This window comes from Gopherus flavomarginatus, chromosome 4 (genome assembly GCF_025201925.1).
Source record: "Gopherus flavomarginatus isolate rGopFla2 chromosome 4, rGopFla2.mat.asm, whole genome shotgun sequence".
Classification (NCBI taxonomy): Eukaryota; Metazoa; Chordata; order Testudines; family Testudinidae; genus Gopherus; species Gopherus flavomarginatus.
In genome coordinates, this window is record NC_066620.1 from 79,164,452 (window position 1) to 79,181,084 (window position 16,633).

Consider the following 16,633-nt stretch of genomic DNA (forward strand, 5'->3'; position numbering starts at 1 on the left):
GAATCCTGGGCCCAGCCTTGTTGGGGTTACAAGGACTCTGCCAAACAGTAAAGTGGAAAGGAAGTCCTCAAGGGCAGGGAGGCCTCTGGGTAAAGAAAGTGGAAGCGAGGACTCAAATCCTTTCGCTAGCCCACTTCACCGGGGTAGTGCAGAAGCCAGGAAGGTTCCCCACAATAGCTTGACCATTCCATCGCTTACAATTACACTGAATATATGTAAAACAATTTTTATCCAAACTCATCTTATCTGAAAATGACCATTTCCAGGAATACCATGTGAACTGAAAAATAAATTCTTTGAAAAGGTTTGCAAATGTAGGATCCTCAAGTTAGGCTCCTTAGTCCATATTTAGACATCTGAATCAATGGCTTTATTTTTAAAATTGCTGAGCACCAAGCAGCCTCCACTGAATTCAATGGAAGCTGTTGCATGCTCAGAACTCTTGAAAATCAGGCCAATAATTTAACTGCATGAATACAAATGTAGTGGTCTACCTTTAGATTCCTATTCTTTAAAAAAATATTTCCCTTATCTGAAAACCATGTATCAAATAAATTCTAACAATATAATAATATTTCAATAAATTAACCTGTAAAAGATATAAAGATTTTCTACCGAGCATTGTTGCACCAGTATTCTCTATTACTAATCATTCATTATTTTCTAGTTCTTACATTGAAGGTGTACATAGTGGGAAATTCTTATTTAGTTTTACTTTTAAGGTTTTAAACACTATCTCAGTAAGAGGGAAATTACATTAATTAAATAGAAAAATTGTCCAGCTAATCTGATATATAATGGTTCCATTAAAATCTTTCTCCTAGGAGAAAAGGAAAACCTTCAAATATCTCACAAAGGGATATTAATTCAAGCTGGCAATTCCCTTTTATTCAGACTTGAAAAAATCCATATTCTGTTAATCCTGAACTAGGAGAGGGCTTAGCCAAGGATTTTGGAAGCATTTGAATCTGAGCTGAGATTCAGGGATAGGAAAAGTTTGTATCAATCAGCATTAAGGTCCAACAGATTAAAAGGAAATGGAAAAAAACTCTTCTCTCACTCAGAGGAATAAATTTTTGATTATCCCAATGACCATTATCAAGCCATAATTAAATCTTTCCAAGCATATAATGTACTACTGCTCTAAATTACTAAATGCAGATACCATTGTGCACTTTTCACTTGCCACCAATAGCTTAAAAAGGATTTTCCTGGGAAACATAATGTGTTAAATTAGTGTCAGTCTTACATGAAGCAATGCTTGCACATTTCTGTGATTAATATTTCAATAGGTCATAAATATTTAGTAGCAATGTTTTTCTTTCCTTTTACCTTTTGTGAAACTAATTAGTTATTTTGAGGGGAAGGGTACATTTACCCATAGTTAATGGTTTGCATTGTTACATTGTCTTTTGATGTGGTATTAGCACTAGATGACTGAAGCAGAGGCTTGGTATAGAGAGGATATGGAGCCTTTCACCTCCAGTTCCACAGATTTGAATCATAAGTGACCAAAAGTTGTCACATCTGGCAGCTGTTTGATAGTTTATATGCAATGTGTTGTTTATCTGTGGTATACACACCACCAACTTTATTAGCTTTCATGAACATCCTACTTCAATTGATGGATTTAACATAGAAAAAAATTGATATATAGACTGAACTGTCCTGTCACTTCTGGAAGTGATCATACCAAAGCAGCAGCAGGATAGCTGGAATTAGTATGTCTCTATAACAGAGACAGTGTAATTGTAGCCATGTCAATCCCAGGATAGAGAGACAAGGCAGGGGAGGTAATATCTTTGATTGGCCCAACTTCTGTTGCCGAGAGAGACAAACTTTTAAGGCACACAGCTTGTTGGAAGACCAGAAGTGGGGGTTCAGGAAAGATTTTTTTCAGGATGGGATCCCCATCAAGTATGAGTTGCAGTTCTTTGATGACACCTGTAGGTGTTCATCTGCGGGGTGGTAGATGACAACTAGGGGGCTACAGTCAGAGCGGGGTTTATTTCTATACTGAAACAGGTTCTCTTGGGGTATTTGGAGGTCTGTTCCATTATCTATTTTTCTGGTTGAGTGTATTTTTTAGTGAAGGCAGTCTTATTTGTGTTAAGGTATATATCCCAGACTTCCTCCTTGGAATATATTCTGTGGTATCTGAGTGCCTGGCTGTAGAAAACAGACTTCTTGGTGTGCTTGGGGTCGTTACTATGAAGATAGGTGTGATGATCCATGGGTTTCCTGTATATAGTTGTCTGTAGGGTTCCATTGTTGAAGCTGATCGTGGCATTCAAGAAGTTGATGCCAGTGTGGGAGCGTTCCAGACAGAATTTAATAGATGGGTAGTGGTTGCTGAAGTTGTGGAATCTATGAGGGAGTTTAACATTTTTAAAGACGAACCTGGGAGCTTAAATTCATTACTCTGCTGGATACTAAAAATCATGGACTGAACAGATACACTGGATTTATTTCTTATTACAACAATCTGTAACCCACTAATCCCCTCTTTTTGTCATAGGACTGCAGAGGTGTTAATTGGCCACTCTACCTTGAATGGTCCCTTACAATAAGTGCTAATTATTTATGCTAAGCAATCTATTCTACCTTGCATTTTGCTGTAATGGTGGAAAACGTTTACCAAACCTGAAGAAGACTTCTGTGTGGCTTTAAAGCTTGTCTCTCTCACCAACATAAGGAAATAAGCCCAATAATGCCATAGTTTAGAGCCAGATTTTTAAAGGTATTAGGTACCTAAAGATGAAGATAAGCACCTAATCAATGGGACTTAGTTGCTTAGGTGCTTTTGAAAAATCCCACTAAGTCCCTAGTTGGTCCAAAGATATTACCCCACTGTGACAATGTGTATCTCTATGTTCACCCTTTGTACTAAATTAATCATAGTTTGGAAAAAGTACATCTTCTGAGGTATAATTTGAAAACTCATAATTTGCTGATCATTATTGTCCTGGTAAAATATGTGTGGCAACATTTCACATAAAGTTATAAGATTCTACTATATAATATTACTGAGACATGTCCTAACTTCAGAAAAGCTGGCACAAACCAGTTCCTCAAAGACAAATGGCAAACTGATGCCTCAGCCAGGTGTCAACAGAATCAAATGGACTATCTCCTGGTTAAGTGGCCATTCTTTGGCAGAAAAAAAGGGTGTAAATGAGAAATCTACATTTTGGCAAACAAGCAGCTGGAGGTTCCCACTCCCCCAGACCTTCTGTCTCCAGAATCTCAGCTGGAGGCTATTTTCAAAGAAAAAGGGAACTATAGGAAAGGGGAAGAGATGCCCCAAAATATTCCTCCCTTTCTTCCTACTCATGGCATCAACAACACCTGAGGGACAAGGAACTGGGGTAGGGATCCTGGCTGAAAGGAAGCTAGTCAGTAAGTATGTGATGAGAGAAATCTTTGCTTTGAATTCGTTTAGCTTGTTAAGTTAGATATTACTTGTGTTTTACCTTTTATTTCTTTGCAACCAGTTTTCACTTTTATGCCTCATTACTTGTAATCACTTAAAAACTATCTTTATGTAGTTAATAAACTTGTTTTATCTAAACCAGTGTGCTTGGACTGAAGTGTTTGGGAAACTCCATTTGAGATAACAGGACTTGTGCATATCATTTTCTGTTTATGAAATGATGGACTTTATGTGAGCTTGTATTGTCCAGAAGGGTGCTGGACAGTACAAGATGCACATTTCTGATGGAAAGTCTGGGACTGGGAGTTGGTTGGTGTTATCCTGTAATGTAATTCATGAGTGCCTGCCTATAGCACTTATACAATACAGCTGGGAGTGAATTACATGCTGGAGGCTGTGTGAGAGCAAATCAGGAGTGGTTGCTCTCACAGTAAAACAGTGTAAAGAGACAACCCAGGCTGGTGAATTAAGGGGACACAGCTGTCCATTAGTCCAGACTGAACACTAGGTAAAGTCACACTCACCCATCTTGTCTCTCTAATATCCTGGGATCAACACGGCTACAACTACACAGCATACAAAATGTTATAAAGACATACTCATTTCAGCTACCCTCCTACTACTCTGAAATTATCACTTCCAGAAGTGACAGAATAGCTTAGTCTATCTGTCAATTTTATTCTCTGTCAAATCAATCAATTGCATAACATTTTGATCATTCAGAATCTGTGTTTTTACAAACCTTAGTAAATTAACTAAGTCTCACAGCATCCATGTACCACTAATAAGAATAGAACCCAGGCTGTATACTTTGGATTGGTACTTTCCCCTGTGAGGAAGAACTAAGGTTTCTGGTTCAGATCCATTACAGAGAGAAGGGTGAACCACAAAGTGTAAACACAGCTCTGGATTTTCCTAAAGAAAAGAGTTCTGTTTCACTATTCAAGTTTGGTGCCCTCCTTGTCTGCAGGAGAAAATTGTGCCAACTGTGCAGAATGCATGGAATTCTCTATTCTGTTAAACAGTCATCACCTTTTCCTTCTGCTTATTGAACAAATCAACCGACACGACCACTTTTGTTTCATTCAAAGAAAACAAAAAAACTGGATTAAGAAGGGAAAGCTAAATACAACACTGCAAAATGGTAAAACATAGCAACAACTAATCACCTGTTCTGACCTGGCCAGTGTCCTTAAAGAAGAATTTTATACTCTGTAAAAATAAAAACTTTATTTCCTTCAGTATGCTTTGTTACATTTATATAGATCCTCCCAGGCTATTTACACTGGCACAAAGAATATTCACTCTTCAGGATATGTCACTATCCCTGGGAGAATTCTCTATTTTGGTCTTTTCCAAAAGCTAGACAACTGCTTCCTTTTCCCAGAATGTGGTTGTCAAGAATAGCACTTAGTTTGGCGGAATACTGAGAAGGAAGAAAGAGACCAATGAACTGGAAGAGAGAAGTTAAAACCACTGATCCAGTGGGACTACAGAAACCACTGCCGAGAGTGGAGAGAGACTGATAAGAACTGCTTTGTGGCCTGTTGAGTGGAGGCAGGATTTCTGTATTTGAAATTCTGCATAGCATCAGGATTGTGACTGCCAGAGACTGTGACTCATTGTTGATACCAAGGGCTGAATAGCTCTGGAAGATATTTGAATATGCAAACTCTGTGTGCAACAAACAGGCAAATACTGATGTAGTTCCCTCGGGAGGCTCTAAGAGGGAGAAACAGAAGCATTGGGTCACTGACAAGGTCAAGCAATTGAAGACTCGTGAAACAATGGGATAACAGAAAGGATACCAAAGGAACCAAGGTAATTCAAAGTTATGTGATGTTCCCTTTCCTGAATGAAACGTGATCTACATCTGTGCCAAGGGTGAGCCGACTTCATTTCTGGAGGAGAAGCAGCAGGAGCTCAAACAGTTAATATTCACAGTTGAAGTCACTGGGAGAAACCAAGGAAGTCCTATTAGACAGAATATATTGTAACAGTCAGAGACAATAGAGGCTGAGACCATGGATAAGACAGTTATAAAGGAACAAGATGGAAGAATGCAACAACTGGGAAGTGTAGCAGGAAATGCAAATGACAAACATCTTTTGAGGCCTTCAATCTATTCAGCAAACATTCTATTCTGGAGAGGAACAAGATGATGGCAGTTCTTTCAGTAACCTGAATAATAATATCATCAGTAGATCTCAAAGCACTGTGCAAAGAATGTCAATATCATACCATTTTACAGAAACTGAGGCACAGGCAGAGAAGTAACTTCTCCAAGATCACAAGGGCAACCAGAGGCAGAGCCAGTAATAGAAGCCAGATCTCTTAATGCCCCATCTAATGATCTATAAGCTAGGCCACACTGCCTCCCTAGGAAGTGCTTAGAGAAGGAAATAAGCCCAGTGGTACCATAGTTTAGAGCCAGATTTTTAAAGGTATTAGGTGACTAACAATGAAGATAAGCACCTAATCGATGGGACTTAGTTGCTTAGGTGCTTTTGAAAAATCCCACTAAGTGCCTAGCTGCAACTTTGCACATGGGCTGTAGCCCGCAAAAGCTTATGCTCAAATAAATTTGTTAGTCTTAAAGGTGCCACAAGTAGTCCTGTTCTTTTTGTGGATACAGACTAACACAGCTGCTACTCTGAAATCTTTAAAATTGTGGCCCTAAGTGCGTTTGTGGGTACTGTGATGACTAACTGTTGAATGAGACTAATGATATATTAATAGAAGAGTGATCTCTTTTCCTACATCATTCCCTCATATAACTTTGGTTCACCATGGAACAACACCACAGTGCGAAGGCAAAAGGTCAGAACAGTTCTTGCACAAATCCCGATCAGCCCAGTGAGATAACTTGACAGACAAATAGTACAGTAGTCAAGAAAGCAAAACAAATCTCCTTCTCAATTTCATCTCAATGAGTCTACTCAAGTGCTTAATGTTAAGTATGTTCAGAAATTGTGGTAGGATCTGGGCCTTACAACATAGAGACATAATCAGGCAATATTGTGTGGTGGTTATACCTGCGGACCAAAAGCTATGACTCGAGGCTTCTGTTGATCCTGAGACTGACTTCTGGCCTTAGGCAAGTCTCTTATCACTGGGTATATCACAGCCTACCTCAACTGGCTGTTGTATGGCTTTATGTTTGTAAAGGGCTTGGAGCTCTTCAGAGCCTCAAAAGAGCAAAATATGATTAAATAAGTTAAAACCTAAATCAGCATTTGGGACTTGTAGGGAGGTCCCCTTGGGGTGGGGTGACTCTGCTGCCCTTCCATCATGAGCCAGGATCAGTAAGACACAGCTGACTCACATTTTAACATATAGGAGGCTGTCAATTCAGTTTAATGAAATTCTTTGCTGTTTATCATCTTTTGCTTACAATCCTTCACCAGATTTCAGTCCATAAGAGAATGTTTACATCAAAGATTATTTGAATTATTCAGATTTTTTATATTACATTATTTAGATTATATAAATATATATATATATAATCTTTTGTGAGACTCTGCATCAATACTTTATTGATACCCTGTCATAAACAGATAGCCAAGGGTTAATGTCTCTTACACCTGGAAAGAAGAAACCTGAAACACCTGACCAGAGGACCAATCAGGAAACAAAACTTTTTCAAATCTGGGTGGAGGGAAGTTGTGTCTAAGTCTTTTGTTCTTTGGTCTTCTGCCTGTCTCTCTCTCGGCTATGGGAGGATTTCTGTTTCCTGCATTCTAATCTTCTGTTTCCAAGTTGTGAGTACAGAGATCATAAAAACAATAGGGGTTATTGTTTTTTTTGGTATTTACATGGTGTAGTTGCTGGAGTGCTTTGAATTGTATTCTTTTTGAATAAGGCTGTTTATTCATATTTCTTTTAAGCAATTGACCCTGTATTTGTCACCTTAATACAGAGACACCATTTTTTATGTATTTTTCTTTCTTTTTACATAAAACTTTCTTTTTAAGATCTGTTGGAGTTTTTCTTTAGTGGGGAACTCCAGGGAATTGAGTCTGTGCTCACCAGGGAATTGGTGGGAGGAAGAAGTCAGGGGGAAATCTGTGTGTGTTAGATTTACTAGCCTGACTTTGCATTCCCTCTGGGTGAGGGAGGAAGAGAGATTAGCTCTCGGTACTTCTGTTTTCCAAGGCTGGAAACGGGGAGGGTGGAATCCCTCTGTTTAGATTCACGGAGCTTGCTTTTGCGTATCTCTCCAAGAACACCTGGAGGGGGGAAGGGAAAAGGTTTATTTCCCTTTGTTGTAAGACTCAAGGGATTTGGGTCTTGGGGTCCCCAGGGAAGGTTTGGGGGAACCAGAGTGTCCCAAAACACTCTAATTTTTTGGATGGTGGCAGCTTTACCAGGTCCAAGCTGGTAACCAAGCTTGGAGGTTTTTATGCTAACCCCCATATTTTGGACGCTAAGGTCCAAATCTGGGACTAGGTTATGACATACCCAAATATATTATGTTCAATATTTCCCTTGTGCAGTTCATTTTAAGAGCATGATGCTTTTAAAATGATCTTAAAAGTAATCCAAATGGAAGTGGTCTTCCTCCAAATGAATGAAACTTGGCAGGTGTGCCCAGTAGGGGAAAAAAATAATGAAAGTGATCTGAAGTCAAGGACGCTTAATGAAAATTAATAAATTGAAACAAGTATTATGTGACATTTGATATTCCTAAAAAGATATTAATATCCATTTTTAAATTAAATATTTTTATTCAAAGTGCTCTTTTCCATCATTATTAGTTCCAAAAGAATGTGGCTTAAATTTAATGTGTGATACAGTGTACTGTGCAGTTCAAAATATCTGACTTGTGGAAGAGAGAAAGGTGTGATAAATGCTACATTTAATTTGAAGATCTAGAAAATTCAGAAGTCCTGAAGTCAAAATGTTCAATACAGGGCCATTAATTTTGAGTTTCTTGTTTTGCACTCCTAGGTATCTTCAGCTGGGCATTCAAAAACTGAAGCACCCAGAATTAGTGTTCTGTTACTGGAAATGTTGGCCTTGATGACTTTAGAGCTCAGAGAGATCTTAAGCTAAAGATTCAAAGTATTCAAATTTTCTCCAATTTTTTGGTCTGAACTTTATCTGCCATTTGGCGTCATAGGAGATAAGTAAAAACCAGGAGTTTTAATCAGAGCCATATGAAATGGGGTTGGGGTTCAAAGGGTTCCAATGAAACCAGGCCCATCAGAGGCCCATAACAACCACCCCCCAATGTTGTTGTTGTTTGGTTGGGGTTTTTTTACATTTTTTACTGCTTGCTCTCTTCTTTTATCATGAGACCCTTGCCTTCTCTGTAACTACTCCCTTCACTTGACCTAGATTGACCTTATTCCTGAGCTGTGTCTCAGGTTCACCTGATATAACCATGAATTTCACGGAGATATTCTGTCCTTTCACCTAATATCTCTTGGAGTTTCACAGAGATATTAGTTAGATCTTTCACAGTCATTCCAAACCTAGCAGTTCATTTGTGAATGGCTTAGTGGGTGAATTCTTATTATCAACCATGATTTCTGCCATAGATACATTCATGCACAAGAGTGGTTCTCAAAAGTGCAATCTGCAGCAGGCCTATGGGAAAAAAAATCAGACAAGCACAAGTGATCTACCAAGTTTCTTGAAACATGCAAAGTTAGACCATGTTGTTGGTGAACAATCTGTGGATAGTTCTTCTTCTCACACTATCCCCTACCTAGTGAGGATATTGATTTGAGTTTGTCAGGCTTGTTGGGTGCCACAGTCTCTGATTCTGGGACAAAAAGCTATCAGTTGGTAGCTATGGTATTGTTATAGAGGCGGATGCTGGAATTGGTCTGATTATTGAAAGATTTGGCAGAATTTTGATGATAACAAAGGCAAATCTGGCTACTTGGACTCAAGTGATGGATTCTGTTTGTTGTTTTTTGGTAGAAAACTGTCCTGTTCATTTAGAGCAAGACTTTTCACCTAGTGAATGCAAAGGAAGATAAGTATTAAAATTGTGATTCTTTGTCATAACTCCTAATGGGGAGTTATGCCAGCGATCTTAGCCTGACTCACTCTTGCCTTCTTTATTGTTTTGCTTGTTTGCTTTTCCAACCAAGCTCCTCATCATCCTTTGCAAACTGTAAAATGGGATTCATGAACTCTGTCCACTTTAGTGAGCGAGTATGCCAGTACAAACATTTGAAGGAATGATTGGAGGCAATTGCACACTGGATGGAACCTGTAGAATGGTTGTAAAGGATTGGAGAACTGATGAAAGTATATAGCCCTGCTATCAGATGCAGAAAGACATTTGGCACAGTATTTTGCATTGTCTCTTGGATATTTTGCAATGCTTAGGTTTAGCTCTGAGAGATTCAGCAAGGTTAGAGGAAATCCATTCAATACAAAATCAGGTTGAGGGTGTTACACACTTTAAATAGTATCAAGGTTTCACACAATCTTACACCAGAATTAAAGTTGGAAGCTGATAGCCTGCAAACATTTCAGAGTTTTCATGTCTTGTTTTGGCCAAAATATGATATATTATCTTATCAAAAAGTAACATGGTGAGCAAAAAATTTTAGAGTCTACATCTTGACATTCAAATGGCTCATGGTTTATTTAGTGGCCTTCAAGAGACTATCAGAATTACAGTCTCCTGGGTTCATCGCATGTAAGGAAGCTGCAGCTACAGGCTGAAATATTAGGAATATCCATGCAGGTCAAATAGAGAGGATCTCAAAGGAGGAACGTAATGCCAAGCAAACTTGCAAAGGACAAAAGGTCATCAGATCCCAACAAACTTTCTGAAGAAGGTCTCAACCCCATCTTAAAACACATTATAAACACATTTGGACAATAAGATGTGTAAGTATAAGGAGTCAGAGAAAGGTTTGCTTTTATGATGGTTGAGAAACTGAGAAGTCTCAGCAGCAAAGACCTAAAGAGTCACACTCTAAACTTAGCAAGCAGCAACCTTAAGTATTAAAATTTTAAAGTTTTGAGAATGAGACTTAGCTGTTTAACAGTTTTTGCAAGTAAATTTGTAAGGATGATTGGAAATGAAAGTGCTATGCCCATTGATCTCCTTAAATACATTCACAAAGAACTTTAGCTGTGAGTTTCCCTGACACAGAAACAGCACAGCATATTTTTTGCCATCTTCCTGTAATCATGCCTGCTAATGAAAGGAGTTTCAGCAAACTGAAATTAATCAAGACATATCTGGGAATGTCCATAGGGCAGTAAACGTCAAGCAATCTGGCAGTTCTATAGAGAGCTTGGAAGTAAGGCAGATAGACCAAGATGAGCTAATGAATGAGATTGTTTCAGAGGAGGCTAAGAAGGTCCCTTTGTAAAAGTACTTTGTGGTGATTGCTTGTTGTGGTGTTCTTTTTTGAGGGGAGAGGAAGTTTTGAAGCCCAGAGGAACAGATTTAAGTCTTTGAACCAGCTCAGAGCATCCTTGGCATGGCACTGACTTTGATGCAATGCATTTACAATTTCAGATTGGGTTGGACACTTGGTGGAAGACACAAGGTGTTTATTGGTGGTCTCTGATTAACTGAGCAGACCTCCCATGATCAGAATGATTAAAGAATTTTTCACCCAGTTTCTTGAATGGAGACATGGTGTTCATAGTACATTTTTTTTTTGTCTGTTAGTCTTGAGTATAAACAGAAACAAAAGAGAACATTTCAACCTTTCTTTACTGTTTGGTTGTTCCACTCTGGCAGGCAGTGGCCTAATATCTGTTATTTTCTTATAACTCTCTAGTTAGCATTGATATTAGTAGTGTTAGTGAAAGATATTTCTCATCTTATTATAGACTCTACTCTGGCAGCACAAATCAGCTGGAAAGACAGCTCACTGGCCACCTGTTGACACCACAAGTTCCAAAGCCATGACGAATCAGACCCATTATCCTGCACAGGCCTACTCTACCCTTGGGTAATCTCTAATAACCTCTTGAAATCCATCTATTATTAGTGCCAGAGAAATTATTTATATTTTGAAGTATTTGACATTTCTATGCCTCATATTATAGTATTATAGTCTCAGCTTTACAAGGCAACACTCCCCTAGGAAGGAAATCTTTGTTGCATGATCCTAAATCTTCTTCCAACTGAATCCAGTGGGAGCTGGTCTTTGACTTGAACTGGCGCAGGATCTGGTCCCTTGGTGGTAGAGGCCTAGTTCATAGATTCCCAATGGTAGAATGAGCATGCTCAAATACTGTACTCCTAAAAGAGCCTGTAAATAAGGCTACTGAACTTGAAGTTATTCTTTACTTCCCACTCTCTCAAAGAAAATTAAAACTATGCTCACTCACTGTGACTTCTCAGTGTTGTCAAGCAAGGATAAATAAGTCAATGCATTTAAATGTGCTTCTTCCATGAAGTTATTCTTGCCAATACATTTAATGATTAACCACCTTGAAAATATTATCCCCTTTTATATGAGAAGGATTGACAGAGAGTAATTCCCAATTATATTGGAATTGAAAAGTTTATATATATACTGTCTATAATATTAGAGGAAGCCAATGTAATCATGCACAAGGACTAAGCTTTTGTTAAGATTCTTCTGGATACGTCAAATTAACTCCAAATGCTGGAGTTAACTGGATATAAACTGGTGCAGAAATATGCAGGACCACATACAAATATAGAGTATAGGCCAAATTCTGGTTAGCCCATCTTGCATCTCTATAAAATTCCTACAGACAAGGAATTATTTGAATGAAAATTGTATGGGGGGCCCATTTCTTTATCTGGGAGGCTGCATATACATACATGCAAATCACACCCATTACTTCCTTGGCAATGTCTTGGTTTGCGCCTTAACAAAGTCAGTGGAAGTGGCCCAGGTGGGCAATTTCTCAGAACATAGTTAAAAATATCAGATACTTTTTCAGAGGGGGGATAATTGGAGCTGCCAAATTCAACTATTCATTCATGTTGCTGTCTGTGAGGCTTTCTATTGTGTGAGTACACTGAACAATACTCAGGGAAGTTGTGGACTCTCCATCACGGGAGATTTTTAAGAGCAAGTTAGACAAACACCTGTCAGGGATGGCCTAGATAATATTAGTCCTTCCATGAGTGCAGGTGCCTGGACTAGTTGATCTCTCAAGGTCCCTTCCATTCTATAATTCTGTGATCAGCCAGGATTAAGTCATAGAGTAGCATATATTCTTTTATTTAGCAACTCGTTACCAGCAGGCAGACTTTTTACAGTTGTGGATGTCTCCAGCTGTTGCAGAAGAATTAGGACAACCCCTTCTCTGCCAATCCATTAACCCCTCTCTCATGGATTGGTTTTTGAGCCATAACTTTCAACAGTGAGTATCTATTGGATTGTTCTGTTCTCATCCCTCTTTGCAAGGAAGTGAAAGATTTGTGGGTGGTCAAGTGCAGTTAATGTAATGTCAAGAAGCTCTGCATTTAACATTCATTAATTCTTTGCTTGTTGCTTTTTCTTGACATAACAGAGTAGTTGTCCCCTTCAATGAAACAAAGCCCAGCTCTCCTGTTCCAGTGCTGGTGTGGTGGTATAATGGGAAGGAAATGAGAGGTAGCCCAAAGGCAAAAATGAGTTAAAGCACCCAGAAGAAGAGCAGAATTCTGTTGAGAGCTTCAGGGAAGGGACACCCCTGAAAGAGGAAGCAGGGAGAGTTCCTGAGTTTAGCAGTAGAACTAGGTTAGGCTGGTGCAAGCAAAAGACAGTCATGGGTTGACTATGATTTTCCCCAGGCTAGAGAACAATGGCCAGAAAAGGCTAGTGAAGGCTAAAGGCTGAAAGCAACAAAGGCAGATGTTTGCTGGCTTTCTGAACCAGAGCGCTGAAGCCAGATGGCTGGAGAGGACTAAGACTGGGGAATGATGAAGGGGTGATCCCCCTGATATCTCAAGGTGACAGCTAGAACCAGACTTGAGGACAAAACAGGGTGGAGAAACACCCTAGCTAGTGGGGCTGAGGTAAGGCCTGAGCGATGCTGGAGCTGTACCTAAGGTGTGAAATATGGTAAGATGTTAGAGCAGTACGTGGTATGTAAGTGGACGGGTGGGACTTAAAGGATTGAATATACTCTTTGGACTATGCTGGGGGATTCTGGACTATGGTTGTGTGGCTTCTGTATAAAATAACCTTAAAAAAGGCTTGCATGGGGTTAGTGAGACTCCAGAAGAGGGAACTTGAGGCAGAAATCCACTTGCAGGGTCACCCCGAGGCCATGAGGAGACACACTGGAGGCTGCCATGCTATGACACTTGGTTTTGGTCTTTCACCATTTTCCTTACCCAGAAAGCTGGAAGAGAAGAAAACCTTCTGCCATTAATAAGTATAACTAGTTTTCTCAGGCTGTTTAAGAGTACTGCAATATTGTTCTTCAGGGAATGTTTTGCTACATATTACCCTAATGACACTGGGTTAATGGTTGCACAGTTATAGAAGTAGAAGCAACCGTGTATCTGACTAAGCTTTGGTAAAGAATCTGAAGGTGCTCTGACTGGAGGTGATGGTTGTGGTCTCATTTTTCATTTAGTCTTTTTTTAAATATGTTTGAAAGTTTTGTTATGGAGGAGTAGCCTTTGTCTGTGAGTCACAAAAGAGACTTTCAATGAGAACAGAGCACAAAAATTATCTATCTCTTGTATAGCCATAACTAGGTGGTTTTGCTAATTTCTGAAATTTTATAGGATAGTTCTCCATGTTAACTTCAGTGTATCTGAAATTGGGAACAGATTCAGTATGTTTGGAAGTGTATGTTATGATTCGGATATAGGAGTAAGTTCAATAATTTTGCATGGGATGCCCCAAGAGATTCCACAAACTTGATAGGGATGTGTGATGAAGTTGGATTTTTTTTTTGTGCCTCAGTTTCCACTATATGCTGCATTGTTATCCAATGGGTGGACAAGGACTGTTTGCTCTCTTCTAGGCTAACAGACATAGGTGTGGGTGTCATTTAGCTGTATAGGCCTCAGCTGAGGATTTGAGAAGACAAAGGCAAACCTAATTGCCCAGATATGGACACCTAGCATCCAAAGGATTAGAGGGATATAATTTTCCCCACCTCTCATCATGAAAGTTGAGCAACATTTCCCACCTGGAGAACAAAGAAAAGGGAAGGTGTGAGGTATGGGAATAAGTGCTTCTGGAAGGAGTCAGGCCTTTTACCTGGACTCTGACAAAAGAGGTCAGATGAGAGTCAGAGCTTGAACAAAGGAGTTCACTACAGCTTTGCTGAGCTCTGAGCTAACCAGAGTGCACTATGCTTTATCTTTCAGTTCTGTATACTCCCCTAAGCACTTCCTATGCTGTGTTACCTCTTAGTTCATGTGCTCGCATCCAGTAGGGGAAGCACATGGACTGAGATGTATGTGAGGCTCTAAGAAACTTGGCAAAGAGCAATTCCAGCCACACTTTGGTTCCTGATCTGTTTTATAGTCATATTAGTGTGCTCAGCTCCTTCTTGGTTCCTGTCAAGCCGAGAATGTCTTGTTTTCATGGTGGAGTCAAGATCTGTTGTCCAAACCATAGAGCCTCTGTTCTGTTAAGACTGACCTAACAGAGCAGAGAATCAATCTGAGGCAAAACTAATAAAACCTTCCATTAGTGATATGTGAGTCTTTCTGTCCACCAGAAAGGCTGAAGCCCTGATTCTGTACTATGTTTCATAACAGGTGCAGCCCGGGAGGGGTTGGTCTGCCCTCAGATTTCATGACAAAAATGTTGCACACAGGATTCCCTAAGAATGGCTGCTCAGTTGATGCCCACAGTTCTACTGCCGAGAATAGCTGCAGTACAGCGATTTCTGTGCATGGTTCTGCATGGAGTTGGAGGAGTACACCAAAGAATTTCCTGCATCACTCTTATACCAGTGATATTCCCTGGCTGCCACAGCGGAACCTGCAGTTGGACCCTGAGATTTAAGTGCTAACTCTCACTGTGAATGTAGAATGTGCATCTTCAGGGTCAATTCTTAATTCATTTGAAGACAGTGGGTGTCAAGGTTCCTTCCCCACTCTGAACTTTAGGGTATAAATGTGGGGACCTGCATAGACACTTCTAAGCTTAATTACTAGCTTAGATCTGGTAACTCTGCCACCATCCAGAAATTTCAGTGTCTGGATCACTTCTTGTCCCTCCCAAAAAACCTTCCCCTTCCTGGGCAGCCTTGAGAGGCTTTACCAATTCCCTGGTGAACACAGATCCAAACCCCTTGGATCTTAAAACACGGAGAAATTAACCATCCCCCCTCCTTCCCCCCCCACCAATCCCTGGTGAATCCAGATCCAATCCCCTTGGATCTTAAAACAAGGAAAAATCAATCAGGTTCTTAAAAAGAAAGCTTTTAATTGAAGAAAGAAAAGTAAAAAATCACCTCTGTAAAATCAGGATGGAAAAGTACTTTACAGGGTACTCAGATTCATATAGCCCAGAGGAACCTCCTCTAGCCTTAGGTTCAAAGTTACAGTAAACAGAGGTAAAATCCTCTCAGCAAAAAAGGGATATTTACAAGTTGAGAAAACAAAAATAAAACTAATATGCCTTGCCTGGCTGTTACTTACAATTTTGAAACATGAGAGACTGATTCAGAAAGATTTGGAGAACCTGGATGGACGTCTGGTGCCTCTTAGTCCCAAGAGCGAACAACACCCAAAACAAAGAGCACAAACAAAGACTTCCCTCCACCAAGATTTGAAAGTATCTTGTTCCCCCATTGGTCCTCTGGTCAAGTGTCAGCCAGGTTTACTGAGCTTCTTAACCCTTTACAGGTAAAAGACATTAACCCTTAACTATCTGTTTATGACAGTGGACAAAACTCATGGACTGCAGTGCTGGAAGGGTTGAATTCTCAGGCAGCAAGTGTCGGTTTCTTATGACATTATGAACTAAACCCATAACACTAATGTGTTTTAGTGCAGTTGTTTGCTATTAATAGGATAAATGTGCAAATCCTTTCCATGAATAACAGGTACATTTTTACTTTTTGCATTAATACTTCAAGACATTGTAAATATTGGTACCTTGTTCGCACTCTCTCTGATAAAGAGTATGTGGTCACCACATTCTCTGGAGCTCAGTGAGGTCTGGATTATTAGTGGTACTCCTTTGGACCCAAGTGGCTAGCTATAGTCTAAAGGAGTGGATAAAATGCACCCTGATTTAATATTTTGGATTCTCCCTTGCATGCATATTTCAAGGT